Source organism: Cygnus olor, chromosome 8 (assembly GCF_009769625.2).
Source record: "Cygnus olor isolate bCygOlo1 chromosome 8, bCygOlo1.pri.v2, whole genome shotgun sequence".
NCBI classification, from domain to species: Eukaryota; Metazoa; Chordata; class Aves; order Anseriformes; family Anatidae; genus Cygnus; species Cygnus olor.
Window position 1 is genome coordinate 7,885,004 of NC_049176.1, and position 15,677 is coordinate 7,900,680.

Sequence of the window (15,677 nt, forward strand, 5' to 3'; positions counted from 1 at the left end):
AAGTTAGTTTACTTTCAGTGTAAAACGATATGTAAACTAACTGTTTATTAACTGTCATGTAAACTGCTAGTTTACATTTTGCTGGTTTGACTGACCTGCCTCTCTCTCTTTCCTGGAAGACTAAATTAGATGTTGAAGCCGTTGTCATGAACTTCTCTGAACTCACCATTTTCCACCATTTGTCTCCCGGACAAATAGACACCAATATGACTAAGAAATTAATGATATGTATTGCTCACTCCTCCCCAAGAGTCATCTCTTCCCTTGACAAAATGTCATATATTTCAACAAAGACACTGTATTGTCCTGTACTATGCACCTCATCCCCTGAAAAGAAACAGCTGCACCACATCTCAACAGTAAAAAGCACATCAGAGAAGCACATTTAAGTGCTTCTTTAATTCCTGTTTCCTCAGCTTAGATGCAAAAGCTCTCATCCCATCTTATCTCCAAAATACATCTTTCAGGTATATAAACAAAGAATTTTTGCTAAGAAGCAGTGAAAGAGACTTAGATAGTACAAGCTGAGAAGGTCAGAGTTTAACATCCAGCTTCATAAAAGAAAAATGACCTTTCTAACACTGCATCAATGTCACTGGGTTTTAAATTAGGTTTCGACTTTAGCAATGATTATGAATTGCTTTCTCATAACTTTGGAAAATGCAATAAGACATCACAAAACTTTTATCGTGATCTTTACGTGGAAGATCCTGACATCTTGCTCTCTCTTCTTCTTTTCCTCTTATTTATCAGCCTTCATTTCCATTCATGTAATTCAGCCATGTTTGAGCTACTCGTTGTAACTCGTGGTTCTAAAGAACCTATATTCTCATTTGTTTTTCTCCTCAGATGCCCCCTGCACATACCATTTTTCCCTTTAATTACAGCAAACACATTGAATCATTGAAAAATTTAACTGTTCCTTTTCGTATCCAACTGCAGTTTGTTCATATTGGTAGTGTTGCTAGTATTTTTTAAGTACATTTTTCCTCTATGCTTAAAAGCTTATATTAAAAGAAAATTAAACTACAGCATTTTATGAAAACTAGGGGAAAATGTTAAAAAGTAATGTTAACTAACTTTTGTCTTAAGCATAGGTGATCCAAATATCACAGTAATAATTAGATGCTGTTTTTTAAAATGGCATTAGATTTATCTATTTGTATAGAAAAACTTTTCCTGTCATATGTCCACTGTTTATAGCAAAATGTTTCCACCCTCTAAACCTTAAAAAGTACTACTGCTCGTTACAGTTTGCAACTTTCTTTCTGTGCCTATTTGTTCAGTGGCCAACTGGGAGCACTGGGCAGCTTTCCAGCATGAAAATTTGGACTCTAGAGTGTGACCTTTAAGTACTCTGCAGTCAGTGCGAAAGTTTCCATTGATTCCAATGCCATTTGGAGCAGGGTCTTGGCCCTTCATGTAACCTCATTTTTCTGGTAAACAGTAAATTGTTGATAACATTGGCAAAGGATGATAAGGTAATTGATTTGATTACAGTTGTAAATCTGATTTTATTGGATTTAGCCAATAAGAAGCCTTAGAGATGTGTGAAGAATACTTTAAGCGAGCACAATATTGTAAACCTGACTTTACAAGCTCAAATCAAATGCAGAACAACCTTTTCTTAGTTCACTGAAGTTAATTCATGCCTCTCCTGCATTAAAACCATGAGTCTAGTAATTTAAGTAGGGAGCAAAGTTCCTTACCAGTTCATACCACTGACCATCCAGGCGGTTCCATTCAAACAGCAGAGACTCAGGAGCTGCGTTGCTATTCAGTGTAAAGAACTTTCACTCTGCGATGTGAGGGACCGACCTTTCTGCCCTATACAGCTGGTGGTTCAGAGCCCAAAGACAACATTTATTCAACTTGAGCTGTCAGATAGAAAGGGCAAATGTACCAGCAGGTAAGTGAATTAAGCACTGTTCAGTAGTTAGTAATATCTAATTATTCATGACACATTTGTCATATGCTGTTAGGAGACATTAAAAATGCTAATGTCTGACCACTCTATTCAGTAAGACATCTGCTGAGAAAACAGAGTATGTATTTCAGGTAATGGTGATTACATTCCTATAGATTACATTTCCTTGTAGAAAACTTGTTTCAAAATTTTATTTACTTTTTGGTGGACTGCAGTTTCCTTTATGAAAACGTAAGGGCTAAACCTTATGCTTATGGAAAAAAAAAAAAAAAAAAAAAAGGTAAAAAGAAGACCACAATGCACTGTGAAGTGTGCTCCTCATAATCCAGTCAGCAAGTTACATCACTACCCTGTATCTTTCCAGTGCAAAAAAACAGCAAGCCTTTTCATTTTTATTATTTCCAACTATATAACATTCTCTGTGGATGCTATACTAAAGTTTTACTAGTTTCCCATAAAACAAATAGCTGTGAACTCCATTACTGTACATGAGACAATTGATTGACCCACATCTCTATCAAATTAAGCAGTAAAAGGATGAAGATATAGACTAAGATTTGCAGAACCCAGGACTGAAGTTTAGCTTTGGAAGTTATCCTAATGAAAGCTTAAAATATCTGCAATATAATCAGGTATTTCATTTCTAGAAATGAGCAAGTTTAAGTAACTTCTGTTGCTCTTCAATTCAATGGGAACAAAAGCATCTTCAATATAAGACTACCTTGCTCTAAAATGAAATAGAAAATATTTCTGCTGAGGCTGCTTCTGGTATCCTCAATGAAAGGACTGACACTTCTGAAGATAGCTGACCCACTGCCAATCTATACAGCTACTGTATTCCAGTTACAGATGGAGCTTGTAGTCATTACTAGCCTCATTCTTACCATTATAAGCATTAATGTGAATATATTTTATAAACATCTGTGTAAGGACTGTCTTGGTAATTATATTACTGACATTTTCTTGTCAAGTATAATATGTCCCATATGCCCCTATCAGGCACATGAGAAAGTCATCTCTTCCTCCTGGCTATTAAGTGCCAAACCCGATCAGTTCAATCACTTAGCTCTTTGCTGTACTGAATGTAGCTCTTTACTTAAAAGTCTTGCCATATGCTAATTGACCTGATCTTTAATGGGAATAGAGATGTCTAATTCCTCTGATTTCAGTACAGCCACATCCTTGACCATTTGCAGAGAGGATCCAGCTAAGTAGCCAGTATTTCACACCACTCAGCTAACCTGTAACACCTGGGAGATACTGACTGATGCAAAGTCTATCCACTCACAAACAGACCCGCCTCAGAGCAAGCAAGAACTTTCCAGATGGGGCTTTCTGGGGAGCCTGTACCAGTCAGTATATATTCATCATAATGAAATTACTGTGTTTTTGTTTGTTTGTTTGTTTGTTTGTTTGTTTGTTTTTGTGCATGCTGTTGCAGTCTCCATCGTCTCCATCTTTGGAGGTTTTCCAAACCTGTCTGGGTAAAGTCCCAAGCAACCTAGTCTGAGCTCATAGCTACCTTCCTTTGAGTGAGGGCTTGAACAGGAGACCTCACTATTTGCTTTCTGACCTGAATCATCTTATGATTTTCAGTATTGGGGAACAATAAGAAATCCTTAAAATTCTAATTCCTGAAAGAAGAGAAATACAATCAATAATCCACAACATAGATTATTAGTGTAAGTTTAGAAAACATTGCAAGGAGAGAAGCTATCAGGGATCCTACATACATAATAACTATGACTTATGTATTCAACTTCTTGTAACTTTAGTTTTCCAAATAATGGCCAAGTAACAATAAACGTTATTTCCTAAAGTCAAGCCACATACAATTCTGAATAATCCTAATATTAAATCCTTTATAAGGAGAAGAACAGTTTTGAATACAGCAATTAAGCACTTAGGGAGACAGGCATTCTTGGTTCATGCACACATAACTTCTCAATATTAATGAAAATTACAAGCCCAGAGTAAGAGAGAGGATGGCTTGAATCTCACCATTGTATTAAATTAGGCTTTCTGTAAATAAATCTCCTGAGTGTGACTGTTCATAATTTTTCCCAACTAATTACTTCAGTTAAATGGAGTTCAGGATGTATTATAAAATTATGAATATTTCTTTACAAATTCTTACAGCATGGCTCCATTATTCTGAGTTTATTTACCTGACCAACTTCAACAAATAAGAATAGGTTTTCTTTTGAAATTCTGTGATTCAAATTTATAACTGTTTGGCCTAACTAATAGTATCCTGGAATGGTCTCTACAAACTAGATATTTTTTTCCATATGTATAATAAGAAGAATCTGTGTTAAAATCACGTACCACACAAACAGACAAACCAATAGAACCAAATGCACAAAAGCCACAGATAATAAGGAAACATATGGGGGAAAAAAAAACACAACACATTATCAAAGCAAAGAAAGCGGGATCTCCGTATTTGTTGAATAGAAGTTTGTGGTCAAAAAATATACCTTCATCCATATGAATGTCTGTTAAGAACACCTATTTACAGGAAAGTTATTCAAGCCCACAAGTAAGTTGGAGACAGCTCAACTATGCTTATAAAATACAATTCAATGCGTTGCACCGGGAGTCATTTCTATTCATCATCAGCGATTCTCTAGCTGCAACAAGGCAGAGGCTTCATCTGTACTTGTCCTGTCCATCACATTGAAGGGTTTGGCCAGAACCCCAGCAAGCTGGCAAGAATCAGTTGGCAAGTTCATGACATTGTCACTTAAGATCATCTCCTTGGTGACCTTACCACCAGTGCTGAACTTGACAGTGATAGTTCTCCCCAAGAACTCAGAGACCTTTCTTTGACTGAGTTGTCTGGTCAGAATACAGATAGACTGCATGGATTTTCAAAACTATCATTCAGCAAAAAGCTATTAATAGTATTCTAAGATTGTGATCTGTCAGACAGGTGCAGCCACAATGTGAATGAGAGGTATAAAGGCAGAGGAGAATAGAGACTGTGCAGAGGTGTGCAGCTGTATTTTGGGATGGGGAATACATATGTGCACCGCACGTGGGGGGAAGGGAGATGCCAGAAAACACTTCCCCCCAAGTAAATCTGTCCCTTACCACAGAGTAAAATTTTACCTGTGAAACACATGGGATAAATCTCATATAGTTTAAATTACTTGGAGTGCATTAAACACAGCATAGCCAGCTGGTCAAAAAAAGGTGATTCTCCTGCTACATTTAATGTTGGTGTGGCCTCACCATGAATACTGCATATAGTTCTGGTCTCCACAACATAAAAAGGATGTTAAAGTACCTGAGAAAGCATCCAGAGGAACACAACAAAGTGGTTAAAAGGGCAGGAAGGCATGTCCTGTGACGAGAGGTTGAGGACACTTGGTTTGTCCAGTCTGGAAAAGAGGTTGCTGAGAGGTCGCCTTGCTGCTCCCTGCAACCGCCTGGGGCAGGGAAGCAGGGAGGGAGGTACTGGACTCTGCTGCCTGGATACTGAGCAGCACAAAGCAGCACCAGGCGGGTTTCAGAGTGGACATTAAAAAAAATGTCGTCACTGGGAGGATGGTCAGACACAGCTGGGTTGATGCCCCAGGCCTGTAAATGCTCAAGAGGCATTTTGATAACACTATCAATGATGTGCTTTCACTCTTGGCTAGCCCTGAAGTGCTTGGGCAGTCGGACTGGATGATCTTTAGAGGTCCTTTCCAACTGCATTGTTCTATCCCATTTCGGGTATATTAATTTCAGTGTACTTATGAGAAAGATCAGGTGAGAATTTCCCATCTGCAATTTTCTAAAACGGATCAACAGAACTTTTTATTTCATTTCTGAGTTTTGCAAGTCATAAGCAGTTTCAAAACACTAAGAAAAACCAACTGCAATTAAAATACAAACAAAAAATACATAAAGTAAACAAAAGAATGAGAATAAAAAGCACTGGAAGGCCTCAAAGTAAAATAAAACTTCACATTTTAAATTATAGTTCTGAAAGATTTATTGTCTATTGCTCATCATTTTCAAAAGTCCAGACTTGTTTCTTAGCCCTACTAGACTCTCTCAACATTTTTTCCAAGCAAACTTATAATTCAAAAAGTACTAAGTGGATTAAATTTTCCTCACACCTTGCATGCGTGTTTGGACAGTTTATAGTATTGATCTTTATCTTATTTGCTGTCTTATTAGAGAGAGGCTCTTTGAGATACCATGGAACAGTGCACCACGTGGGCACACAGTAAGAATCAATCTCTGCTACCATAGAATCTAAACAGATACCAAGAGTAAGAGAAAAAGAAAATGAATGACAAACAGATGTAGCCACACAATAAATCAGTGACAGAGAGGTAGGTCAAGTATCAATACCCTGGATGTTAGTTGAGCAATTCAAACTTACCAAAATCCTACAGTTCTCAAAGTGGAATAATAATGTTTATTCTTTGTTCATTTTAGTCTTTGTGAGAGTTTTTAACAGTAAAGCCATGCACCTTCACACATCAGAATGAAACAGTAGGAAAAAAAAACTCTTCAGAGCCTTGTAAGAAATGACTTGTCTGACACACTTGCTCATTATACTTGCTCTCAGCTCAGCTTCCACTTTGCCTGAATCAGAATTTCACATTCTTGAGCATCTTCCAAATTGCACAAGTGGACAAAGGGAAGAAAACCACCCCTTCTCCTCTGTGCAAGTGAGAATTTTGTCATTGACTCCACAAAGGGCTGAGCTATAACAAGCAAGCCAGTATTTTGAGATTCCAGCCATAAAAGGAAACTTGCAACTTCTAACTAGCTGTAGCCTCCTAATTCAGTAAATACAGTGTTACTTACCACTGCTTGCAATAGGCCACAGCCTTCCTGTTAAGCTAACAGCACAAGCCTCGGGATTGCTCAGTCTATCTAAAACCACCAACCAAATGTTTCATTTGTGAAATACGTAGGTGTTCTTTGTTTTTATACCCCTAAATAAATAAATAAATTAAAAGGAAATAAGGAACCAAACAAATTCCAGTTTTCTGATAAATTATAACTAGTAAGATTGGTTAATGGTTTGGAAAAAAAAAGTTCCACTGCTCCATTTGACATTTCATGAAGTGAAGCAACTTTGTCATACTTGACTGCATTTAGACCTAACAACATGTCAAATTTCTGAGAAAAACAAACAAACAAACAAACAAACAAAAAAATGTGGGCCATTTACTGATACAAAGTTCCTCTGGCAAACCAAATGATCTATTTATTTTATTGTAAGATAAGGTTTATATTGCTACTACCACAGATTCTGTGAAGCTGCTTAAAAAAGGCAAGGTTTGAAAGGCAAGGTACAAGCAGCAGTCCTACATACCACCAAATATAGCTTTTTAACCTTTTCCTTTATTCTAACTATATGGAGTACCTACTGAACTTTGATTACTGATTACCTACTTTATGCATTCCCAAACTCCTGAATAAGTGTATGTCCCTCACTTGAAGTGATGTTAAGCCTTCATATAAAATCATATTTCATGTTATCTTCCTTTATAGCAAGATAAAGCACTGGCTGTTGAAATGCTAGGTATATGTGTCTGCACTCTTTTATTTCTCATAGCTTTCCTTAGCATGACAGCAGCACAACTGTTTCTAAATAAATACCTATGGGAGCAATGATTTTTGATGCTGAATAAATTTTTACAAAATCTAAGTTCAGAACATTTACAATTTTGTTTAAAAAAATCCTTTAAATGTGGTCAGTTCTCAAACATTCTAAGTCACCATCTTTGCACCACTTTTCTAGTCTCATGCCTAGACAAGAAATTTACTTCAAGGTAAGTTATTATGCAGGTAGACTATTATGCAAATATAATGCAGTTTACACAGTAAGTACCATCTTCAAGAAATTTTACCTCCTCGTTTTCTTTTCAGGTAAGTGTGATTTAGGCTCCTAAGTTCTCCAGCAGGAAATTTAGGGCTCGAATTTCTGTCACTAATCTTAGATTCACAATAAGATATATGTGCTTGTCACTTGGTATGCAAGTCAAAACTTAGATACTCTGTAACCCTGTACCATTTCAGTTACTCTTCTCCCTTTGCAAGTTACAGGAATGCACTTATCTTCAAGTGCACACAAACGAGCATATCCCAAAATGGAAAATATTAAATTCAATGCTGTTGATGGTGTCTCATTTTGTATATATATTCATTGGAACAAGGATGGAAATCTTGTTTCCTCCAGCTCAGGGAAATGATCTAACCGCTATAGTGCAAAGTCAATCTTTGCCTTGGAAAAAAGATTTCTCACAAACCATAGAATTTCCTGTAGCTTGATAATTAAAGCAGTTTAACTATATATAGCTCAACCAGATCAGTCTCAACCACTTTCCTGCAGACAGTCAAGAGATGCATGGTTTAATTTCCACTGCAATTATAATTCCTGTAATATCTTTTTGTAATTCTTCAAATGTCTAAGACTCCCTGAACTTCATTTAAGTAATTTGAAAAGTATTCAGGAGGAAATAAGAATGTGTAAATGATTTTTTCCAGGGGTAATGGTTTGAAAGAAAGTAGTTATATTTTGTTCAATATTAGGTTACAAGACCTAAATGACTTAGGTGAAGAAAAATAAAAAGTGACATGATAAATGATGGTATTTCAAGGAAGAAAACAAAACAAAACAAAACAAAACAAACAAACAAAAAAAAAACAGAGGTCCTGCATTCAGTGCATTAGGAACCAGAAGAGAGAGATGGACCAAAATTAAATACTATAAATACAATACCAGAATTAAATACCATACAATTGGTTTGTTTGGAGGGATCTCCTTGAGAAGCACTTTCTAACTGCCTGAGGATCAGTGGACATCATGTTCACCTTGTGGATCCATGTAGCATAGATATATGAACTCAGTTCTACTTTGCCTCATATCTACTCGTCTATGCATAGACAACACTTAGCAATACAGGACAAGGATTCAGTTTCATTTTACTTCATCAAGTAGCTGTTACAGTATTTTCAATACTTCAATACAGCACATAGCTGCTATTGCTTGTAGCTGTAGTGCTGTTTATAAGTGTACAGAATATAGAAGCTCTAGAACTCCAGTCTGCACATGAATAAATTTTAATTGTTCAGGTAGACTGTAGTGACCCTTATTGTACTATTTATCTTCAGATCTACTGACCTCTCTGCTCTATTCATTATATTTTTATGTTCATGTCTGCAGTATGCTTGCACCCCCTTTAGAAAAAAACTAAAATTATTTTTTATGTACAATAAAGTGTATAAAAAGTCTTTTCAGATTTTCACCTTCAATATGTACAAACTGCTTCTTTCCTCTCTTAGCAAAATCAACGTGGGAATTTGATATAGAGCAGTATTTGCTTTTGCTCTGCTTAACAATTCAGTAATTCAGTATTTTCATGAGTACACAGTAGGTCTTTAACACACTTAGCAGAATGCAACTGCATCTGTTACCTTGCCTTTCAAATCTCAATGGCAGAGTCACTCCTACCCTATAGTAACCAAGACTGTCTTTATCAATTCCAAAATGCATTTCCTTCCCACAGTAACATAGGTTAGTTTAGTTGGACACACACCAAAAAAAAAAAAAAACCTGAATGGAACAAGTTGTTCAGTTTTCACAGATTCCTGTCCTCAATGTGCCATGGCAACTTTGCCTGACTGATTATTATGGTCAGTTTCTTAGAAAAATGGAGTCCCAGTTATAGAACAACCTGCCTTTCCTGCAGTGTGAACTGCAATTCTCCTATTTAAGTTAACAGAAATCCATGAGACAGAAGCTGGACTACTGCACTGCTAGTAGCATTGATTGGCATGCTGTACATTGACTTTATTTTTTAAAAGCTGTTTTTGTTAAATCATATAGTAAATAACCAGTATTCTTCATGTTGGTATACTGCTGTCTGACTTGGCCTTGAAATCATAAAGGGATCTTAACTGTTGTTCGACTCTATTAAATATTTTTAGTAAGTTTTCTAAAATCTGCACTTATGTGGTCTTTTGTATCAAATGCTGATTTCTACAAGGTTCATTACCACTTTTCTGGAGCATTAAGGTTATTGTTTCAGTCACTATCATTACCTCCAAAGACCTTTTTTAAAAAACTGCTTTTTAGCAGGATTGTTTGTTAAGACAGGAATAGAATAAATGGAATTGTTTAGCTGTAGTCCAACATCTCACTAAATTTCCATCAACCAGTGCTCTGGGCACTGAACAGACTGACTTCAATCTATCAACAATTGATACCATATTTCCCAAAGTCAAATTTCATTCTTTTAGCAGAATGTAAAGTTTCCAACCATTTCCATATAAAAGTTTCATCCGATAAGTTAGAAGAAATGGAACACATTCCAAAAGCTGCTCCCTGAAAATGCTGTATTGGATGCTGGCATATCTGCCCAGGGTATTTTATACAGATGGCATACAGATTCAGTTCAACTATTCAACCAGTACTTTTCTATTCTCCTCTCAGGGCACTTTCTTCCAATCTTACCCTCCCACACCCCCCCTTTTTTTTTTTTTTTTATTCTTTTTTTAACTACAATCTCACATATAAGATTAGAGTTTTATAGTTTTGGTGTTGCTGTATCTTAAGATGTTCACCTTTACTATTTATTACCTATGAGAAGCTTAATACCATTATTACATAGCAACATGTTTTTTCTTCATTTAGTAGCATTTCAGAGGTCTGAAGAGACCCTTGCTTATCTCCGTCATTACTTGAGAGAATGGGACAGGCTAAATACTTAGTACAAACAAGTAATTTATGTAATCATTTTAAAAGAGATTTAGGGTTGAATTACATAGAAACCTGCTTGAAAAACTTCAGAATGGATGTATTTATTTTCAAGTCTACCATTTCATAATATCCTCTGGTGGTCTCCGACCTCCCTAATGCTGCTAGTGAACATATATCCTACAGCACTGCTGCTCTTGCCTTTACAATTTCTTCCCCAGCATTGCTTCAGCAGTCTCCTTTCTCAAATTGATAAAATGTAACTTAGGGAAATTCTTCACTTTTTCAAAATGGGTCTTGTCTATACAAATGATTTGCAAGCAAAAGAAAATCTTTATCAAAAGACAACAATAATTATAACTATTATTGGTTTTTCCCAGAATGAAAACATTATTCAAACCCAGTTAAACGAGAAACCAGCATAAAAAATCTTGTCTATGGCTAAAATCGTGTGCATTTTCTGAAGCTATTTTTTCAACAATTCTTAGTCTTGTAATGCATGAACTTCAGGCTACACATTCCAATCCTTCCTCTCTGAAATCACCATTACTGAAATGACAATATATCCAGCCAGGGAATGGTGTAAATGAAGCCAGCTTGACTCAAGATTAAAACATGAACAAGCAACAAACCAATGCCCTCCCCTGTTCTCCATACTGGATTATTTTTATTTTTGCATGGCTTTCTACAACTCACAAAGCCAGCAGTATGAACAGCAGAACACTAGTTGAAATAACAATCCTATATACTTTTCAGGGTCAGGAATCTTAGATGAGGACAACAGTGACATCACCCAGACTTTTCCAGGGAAAGAAAAGAATAAGATTATTTTATTTTTTAAAATTACTACAAAAAAAATTTTTTTTCAAAGCATCTTACATACTGAGGCTTAATTCCCAAAGCAAGATGCTTCACATTTGAAACTGAATTTGCCACTGCTCTTTATGTACAGAATAACGGTGGCTGATTTCCCTACTAGCTAAATAAGGACTCACAAGCAGCCAAAATATTACACAAGAGAAGCCACATTTTCTCAAGTTCCTAAATTTTTGAGACATATGATTTTAAAATGAAACATTATTTTAAAAGGAAACAGTAACACACTTATTTAGTTCTCTGAATGCAAGCAGCTCTGTTCTGGCCATTTTGGCTTCAGGGAACCTGCTTGTTAATGCAATATTAATTTACTTCACTAAAGGAATTTAGATTTCACAACTAGAATCTCATTTATATTTTCCAGACTGCCATTTTCACCCAGTGAGAAGCATCAAAGTCTGTACTTATTTCAAATGGCTATTCGTAAAACATGATATTATTTCATATACTCACATATGTGAAAATCTAGGCTTGCATCTCCCTGGGAAATTTTTCTTTATCCAACTCAATGATGTTAGCCTGAAAAGAAAACAACACCTTCTGTATTACGCGGTATACTGTTCCTTCAATAACTCTGAAACAGACTACATTACTGTTTAAGAATAGCATTATACAGTAATGACCCTAAGAAAGTAAAGGACTGTATCATGTTTCTTTGAGAAAACACCTTTCTTAATCCCTTCTCTTTATGACACTTAAAACCAGAAAAATGTATAAATTCAATAAAAAAATCATAAAATTTACTGTTAAGAACTGTTTCAGTGCTTTTCTTTATCCTAAAAGAGATATGAGCGAATTCTGTAGATGAGGCCAACAATTTATTTCAGGTTTGTCCTTTTTTAGACATAATTTGGACCTATAACTAACTAAATAAATAAATATTAGTGTGCAATATATTCAGATTAACTCCATAAATATTTTAATTATTTTTAAATTCAATATTTTATGTTAATGGTAGTCCATTGGACTACCATTAACATAAAGGAAGTAAGGGAATTCCAAATAAGTAACTACTTACTTTGAAAGACAGTTTTCCCCTTAAAAATAATAAATACAGAATCTATTTTTTCTATGAGAAAAAGTTGCTTTTAAAATTTAGGGATATGATTAAAGAACAAAAATATGAAAGTGGAACATGGGGAATGAATCATATCAGTAAGCCCAATTTGTCTGCTAAGCATCTCAGAAATTGAGACTGACCACATATGAGACTTAAGGTCAATGGTACAGCATCACCAGGAATCATAGTCTTAGTATGCATCAGGACTCAGAGCCACAAGAGGATTATTGTGGCTGTAAGCTTCAGCAGTCATATGTAGTTCTCTGCCACTGATTCATTGCATGACTTCTGGCAAATAAATTACTCTGGTCCTTCCATGTGTTCATTTGCTCTATTGCTGTAATTAAGTATACTGTGAGGAGAGGTACAACAGTACCCCTGGAATACACGCGCACATATGTATAAACATGCACATGTAGTATTTTAATTCACTCCATCTGTATGAAAAATAGCAGGGATCAAATTTTCTGCAGAAGTCCCCATGATTTAAAACCCCTCAATGAGACGATAGCTATGCAGATAGGATGCAGAATGCGACTAAGCTGGCAGACCCACTCTGCAGAAGAGGTGAGAGATGGTCCTCTCCGGGCACTGCAGGTGCATCTCTCCTTCAGGGGGAAAGGAGCAGATGCAGCAAAAACCTGCAGTGGATCCCTCTCCTCATAGGGGTAAGCGCTTGCACTGGGACAGTTCTTCCAGAAACCAGTATGAGACAGGACTGTTTAAGCACTGAAAGAAGAAGGATCTACACTATCAGTTGTGACAGACAGAAAACATTATGGCAGTGGACAATAAAATAGTCTAGTGCTGTCAGCAGTTGTGTGACCCAACACCTAGACAAAAAAATCAGGTAGTAACTTTAAAACAGGTGGTGACTTTACTTAGGTTAAAAAAATAGAATTTTGTTATCTTCTGTTATCACAGAATCACAGAATCATCTAGGTTGGAAGAGACCTCCAAGATCACCTAGTTCAATCAGCACAATTTGAGCAAACATATGTAAAAGGCGTTGTTTTATTTCTCTGGGCACGGGGCTTAATTCATCCCTGGAGTAGTTCCACTGAAGTCCATGGAGCTGCCTGAGGGATAAACTTAGGGTCGTTCAGATGACCGCAAGTGATCAAATTACTGCACTTAATGATATTACACTCTCACCAGAGGTGTTCTAACAGATTGTATGTGTTTCTTAACTCAATTGAAAAGAACAAACTAACTTAATTGAAAGGAACAAGTTTAGATCTCCAACTTGCATTCACACTCCCATTTCTCCTGTCTACCAGCAGGCACACTTATTAAATCCATCCCTATCCTATTCCCTTGTTGATGATCTAGCTGCTGACCTCATGTCTACCGGGCAACAAGGAGCCCTAACTGTTCTAGTCATTTATAGGCAGTGCCTTCTTAACAAACAAGTTTGTGCACTTCAAATTGTGTGAGCGCACATCAAAATAGTCTGAATTCAGAGTGATTTATTCATTTATTTTACAACTTGGCACAACCCCTCTTATGTTTTCTTGTAAATACGTTCAAAACAGATTGCTTTTTTGGGTCATAGGCATGCATACACTGATACAAAACCCTGTTTTCTACCTTAAAAATGTTGTAGAATTGCTTTCAGAAGATATTTCACAGGAAGATACTTAGGGTATTATGAAGACAGAAACTAATTTCCCTGCATTTCATTGTCCGTTTTCTCTCCCTGCAATGACTCTGAGCATAGCAAGGCAAAGGTTGATTTGTTTGTAGACGTATTTCCTGTCATCAGTCCAGAAGCTTTTGAATTTCTTCTTGGATTTCTAATTGCAGCTGCCCATAGAGCTTCCTTTGTGTTTTATGAATTGAGGAGGTATGCCATGACAGATGTCTTCAAAAATATGTGAGAAAGGTTGTCACGGTTTTGAACAGAACTATTTTCATTAAATCTCTGGGATCAGAGATAGCTGCTGGTCAGCTTTCCTGTGTCTTTGCTTTTTTGTATATATGACAGAGTACAATACTTATGAGGGATAGTATTTTAAGCAGGAACACAAAATCAGGGAAAAAATATAAAACTGTCTTCTCTACTCTTAACTGCTCCATTGCAAGTAAGTAATGATTTGTATATTCAGGAATATGAGTACATCTATTACTGAGTGGGGACAACCTGCATTACTTTATATAATTATTCAGACTAAGAAATATAACTTATCATACCATGTGTCATAATTTCAAAGAATGATTTCCTTATATTCCATATACAAAGCTTCTCTGATTTTTACTGTTCACATTCACCACCCTGCTCTCTAAAGACAGCTACGTCTATTAAAGTGAATTCAGCAAATTTATTACACTTTTTATCCACTCCTATCTAATATATTTTCTCATGTGGATTAATAAAATAAGGGTCAGGCTTCTGAGGATGACAAAGCATGAGTCAGTCAGTCTGGTTTATATTTCATCAGAAAGTGCTAGCACACCTTTAGATAAATATACCAATCAGTCTAAAGCTGTCTCCTAATTATGACAATACATGTTAGTGATATCTTTTCAAGCAAGAGCTGCTGACATGTGAGAGTTAATGGCAGGAAAAAGAAAAAAAAAAGGTAAAAAAAAAGTAAAGGGCCAACTACTGAGTAGTCCTTGGAGGTTTTTTTTTTTGTTTTTTTTGTTTGTTTATTTTGTTTGCATCTAAAAGAATATGACTAGAAAAAGAAAAGAAGAGAACATGAAATCTCGTATCACCATGACTTTCAATTGGAGAAACATTTATCAGAATGAATACTTTTTACTATTCTTGGTGGTTTTATATTTTAGTGTGGAGCTCTTTTCAAATAGAAATACAAAGAAAAAACGTATTTCTGTAAAGTGTATGAATGGTGTTAGAGCAAGAAAGGTCTTTAGAAACAGTTAATGCCTTTAGGGAATTCAACTATTAATAGAAAGCTACTGTCGAGATCTAAAATACCAAGCAAAGTGACTCATAACAGAGTATGTTAAAAACAAGTATCTGCAGAAAATATTACTTGTGCTAACAACTGCATTATTGAGGAGCCATGTTGTGCAGAAAAGATAGACTGCCTTTTGGGTGCTGAAGACTCCATGCAGGAATGCTTATTTGCAGA

At 36.0% G+C, this 15,677-nt stretch overlaps 1 long non-coding RNA gene across 1 annotated transcript in view; it reads right to left on the bottom strand.

The window, feature by feature from the left end:
• Positions 1-1,714: 1,714 nt before the first annotated feature.
• LOC121074127 overlaps positions 1,715-15,677 on the bottom strand; it is a 159,566-nt gene continuing 145,603 nt past the window's right edge. The window contains exons 4-5 of the long non-coding RNA XR_005822145.1: positions 11,970-12,035; positions 1,715-1,877 (exon numbers count right to left, since the gene is read on the bottom strand). This is a non-coding gene — a long non-coding RNA (uncharacterized LOC121074127). The remainder of the gene's footprint in view (positions 1,878-11,969; positions 12,036-15,677) is intronic.